Below are 4715 nucleotides of genomic sequence, written 5' to 3'. Positions count from 1 at the left end.
AATATGCTAATTTGATAGATGATATCTTCTTTTTGAAATACCTAGGATTTCCTAGATTTGTGTGCTAAGGGAGTTGGCTCAGCAAGCCTTATTTTATCCTAAGCCCAGACTTGTGGTTTAAACCCAAGTGTGCAAATTTTGATATCTATACATAATTATATACAACTGTAGTGCTGTGTAGTTGAAACTCAAAATGTTACATTTGCCTTTTCCTTATAGCGTTTGTCTTCTACAGAAGAAGGTTATAAGTAATTTTTCACAAACTATATCCTAAAGAATCAAGCTATTAGGTTGATCTATCCATCTTTTACATATGCTACTATCTATGGATGACATGGTGTTTTTCTCAGTCTGTGATGTTCATAGGTGACACAACTGTGCCCCGTTTGCTTGCTTGGTAGGCACTAGTGATTATTTTGATTGATTTGTGTTTTAAATATACATCCATCTATGGATGGCATGGCTGTTATCTCACTTTGCGATGTTCATAGGTGGTAGGACTGTTGGCCTCATTTGCATTTGTGTGATACATATATGACCATCTATGAATGGCATGGCTGTCATCTCACTTGGTGATGATCATATGTGGATGGGCTGTCCCAACCCATTTGCTTGGTACAATTTCTTTAGCCCAATGGCCTAAGTGATCTTTGTAAGCATCTCATTGAGTATGAACTCTTATAATACAGCTAAATCCAGAAGCCTCTATACCTCTTTAAAATAACATTATAGGAAAAACACGTCATTGTGTTGACTGGGGAAATATAAAAAACTACCTCTTTAAAATAACATTATAGAAAAAACACAATTTATGTGTTGACTGGGAAATATTAAAAAAGATGGTTTGTACTTTGCTGTTGAATATTTTTGATATTATAATCTTCTAATCATGGATCATGCCATTTTTGATGACTAAGTAGTAGCTCAAAATATAATTTGATCAAATATTATGGGATCTATATAAAATGGGTGCAAGGTGGCGTGGTTCAGCTATCCTGTTACCAGTTTGGTTAATTTTGACTGGGGGCAGACATAGACATTATTGTTGTATAAATTATGAGTCTGCGATTTGTTAATTAATCGAAACTATAATTTATATCAATCTTAACGTAAAAAATATAATTAATACAATTGGACTGCCCCAGTTACCAGTCTGGTTAGTTTTGACTAGGGGCAGTCTTAGACATTATTGCTGTATATATTATGAGTCATTCATATGTTATTTAATGCAAACTATAATGTATATCAATGTTAACATAAAAAAATATAAATTGAATTGCCGATGGTAGAAAAGAAATCTTGAGGTCTTCAAAAAACTCAACAAGAGTATATAACAAAATTGAAGCAACAAAACGATCAATGGCCGAGGAAGTAACCAAGTAAATTTGGTTGTAGTCGTAGGGCATGGATAGAAAAATACAAACTGAACTATTCCAACAACATCAAGGACAATAGAATTGAATAAATAAGCAGCAATGAACCTTGGAAATAAGTAGGGAGTACTTAGTGGTAGACCAATCACAATCCAACTGTCAAACAAATTTAATGGCCTAGCTTATGTTATAATCACTTAAATTATGCTGAGTCCAAATCTTTCAATCCAAAAAAACTCTGACTGACATTCTAACCATGTTATATTATAAGTTAAGCATATCATATTAAAATCCAGTAAGCGATTGGGAGTAGGTTGGTGTCACATCTCAAGTGATGCGTAGGAATATCTATACATATGCGATGCTTATTAATTGAACTATAGGCTTGCCATTTGAACTTGGGATGGGCAATAGTAATGTACGATATATTAAGACCATAAACAAAATTGAGGGAGGACATTTAACGTTCATTATGTGGAGTTGATTCATAAGAATAGTGTTAGTCATCTATTTGTCGCAGCTATTTTTGTTTCATTTTGACCAAAGAGGTTTGTAGAGACGATGTATGTTATACATTGATTATTCAGGATGTTATCAGTAAAGAGAGAAAAACTAAGATGTACTAAATGTTCTTTTGTTTTAGGAATTGTAATTGGGGGCCTTCCATTGAAGTCTTTATTCTAACATCATTAGAAGATGTGCTATATTTACTTTTATTTTAAAGACTGTAATTGCGGCTCTTCTATTTAACTTGTTTTTCCTAACTATCGGTGTAGAGAAGGCCAGCTTGTAGGAATCTCGAAGAGGTGGGTGGGGTATGATAAGAACGTTTATTTTACTAAGAGCAACATTCCGCATAATATAGACAGACTTATGTGGATTACCCAAAATGCTGGGGTTAATGGAAGAAAGGTGTGGTCTTGTTTATGCGGGAGGATAGGTTATAATGTCTTTATGGAGGATGATAATTAAGAGATTACTGAACTTACAATTGTTTCTTACTGAATTATTGTTAATGTAAGTTATATTTATGAAATAATTTTGTCTGTGATGCATAATTTGTATTGATAAGGTTCCTAGGGAGCTGAAATTCATTTTACGTGTAATATAAAAGTTCGTGACTGTTGATTGAAGCGCCTCTTCTCTTAACGATGGGAAGGTTGTTTTTGTTGCTGACATAGGAACTGTGTTTTTATTTTTATTTTTGTTGGATCCAAAGTTTATAACATGATTTTTAAAAAAAGAGTGCTGAAGAAGGCCGTACTCGAGCACAACAATTGTGAGAAGGTATATGGAGCAAAGGAATGGTCAATCATTATCTTTTGTAATGAAGAAAGGTTAGTCCTACGCATGCCCTATAATTAATTTATATTTGTGTAAAAAGAGGAGGCTACATAGTGTAATAAAATCATAATTCAGAAAGAATAACTTAGATTGTGTACTACTATCCATAACTGTGATATTCATTGATAATATTTTTATATGCTATAATAATAACCCAACATATGGTGTATATGTGTAGTGTATAAAGGGATTGTTGGGGTTAGCTAGAATTGACATAACATGTGTAATATCTTTGAGAGCACCTCTTGCTCTCTATTAAGAGGAACTTGCTCGTACATGAAGCAACAATTTCTTACATGCCTAGGGGGCAATGACCCCTTAACTTAATTTGGAAGACTTGCTATGTGCACATGTATAACCTCAGTAGTATATGTTCTCATTCTCAATAGTATATGGCCTACTTGGTAGGACCTATAATGCATGTCCTATAATTATTCAATTCAGTTGGTAATTCATTGTTAATATTATTGGAAAAATAATTTGGACTCAAGCACTCAAGGTTAGATTTTATGCTATCTATATATGGCTATATATTTGTAGGTGTTCATACTTACAGAAACAATTTTTATATACAATGAAAATCATCTTTCTTCTTTAATGCATTGGGGAGACTTTCATGTCTTGAAATTTTTGTATAGAGAGGAATCTTATTTCAATTAGTTTGAACTCATCTCTTGAAGTAACATAGTAGTCATCAGCGGTTTATAAGAAGTGTTTAATGAGGTCATAAGTGAAATTAGTTGGGCTTAAAATTGCTCTCTAGGTATTGCCTTATTTGGGAATAAGAAAAAGCTTGTTCTCTTTTCCCTACTATCCCTAGTCAAGGCTTACCTAGTGAAAAGTAATGCTTGGATTGATGACATCTTCATTTGTGAGAAAGGCTCTAGACTAGTCTTAAGACTTGCCCCAGGTTCTATTCTTGATTAGGTTAGTTAGGGTCATGCATTTTCCTTTGAGTAGTAGGATGATATTTTTTCCCGTGTAGCAACCTAGGGTTTCATCCCCATATATGTTGATCAAACATTTGACTTATATGAGATGACATTTGAGCAAACATTTGACATGGTAGCTTGGAATAATAGTATACTTGCATCTATTGTTTTAATAGACATTCACCTTTTTAAATTAAAGTTGGAGGAGCTTAGATATTTTACACAAAATTTATTTGTTGTAGCAACTTATTAGGGGCATGAAGTATAAGGCATTTATTTGTTGTTATTATAGTTTTCACATATGTAGCGTCATCTTCGTTTGTTTTCAATCATAATGGTTCTTTAGCGAAATGGTTGGGTTGTAAGGTACAATATTGCTTACAACATTCTTTTAGAATAAGCAAGTTCTTACACAAATTTAGATGTTAGTTGTGTTTAAGTAGGGTCTCCCCTAGAAATATGTTTTCTGTCATTGATATGTTTTCTGTCTTTCAAGATGCCAATAATCTCTATTAATTACATGGAATGTTACCATTTGTAGGATTCTTTCATTAACTAGGTAATAGATGGCTAGAACTTTTGTTTTTTGCTTGTGTAGCATGTCCAATTGTGTAGCCATTGTATCCATAATACTTAGCTTTAAGTTGTCGATAGCAAAAATTGGACATGAATTTTGAAAACAAACATAATAGAAGGTCATGATGGAAAGCCTAGCGTGTCGATGATTTGATAGAGGTCGAAATGAAGAATAAAAGGAGAATGATGACTTTGGGAGTAGTTAGAAGCAAATGGGACATAATTCATATTGTCTTTGCGATCTAAATAACAAAGATCAAAGAGAAAGAGGAAATCAACAAGGAAAAGGAGGTTTCCATGGAATATGTTTCTAGTGTGGAGGATATAAAGCTTGTGAGTGTCCCCAATATCAAGGGAGGAGGAATAAAGTACCAAGTGACTATGAGTTGGAGATGAGATGTAGAGTTGTTACATTTTGAGGATGTTGAAAGAGATGTCCTTGCTAATAGAGAAGCCTTTCTAAATGATGTGAAGGAACTTAAGTGAATAA

The sequence above is a fragment of the Cupressus sempervirens genome, chromosome 6, assembly GCF_028749045.1.
Source record: "Cupressus sempervirens isolate cs-2001-9-10 chromosome 6, ASM2874904v1, whole genome shotgun sequence".
In the NCBI taxonomy this organism is placed as follows: domain Eukaryota; kingdom Viridiplantae; phylum Streptophyta; class Pinopsida; order Cupressales; family Cupressaceae; genus Cupressus; species Cupressus sempervirens.
Note: the sequence above shows the minus strand (reverse complement) of the source record.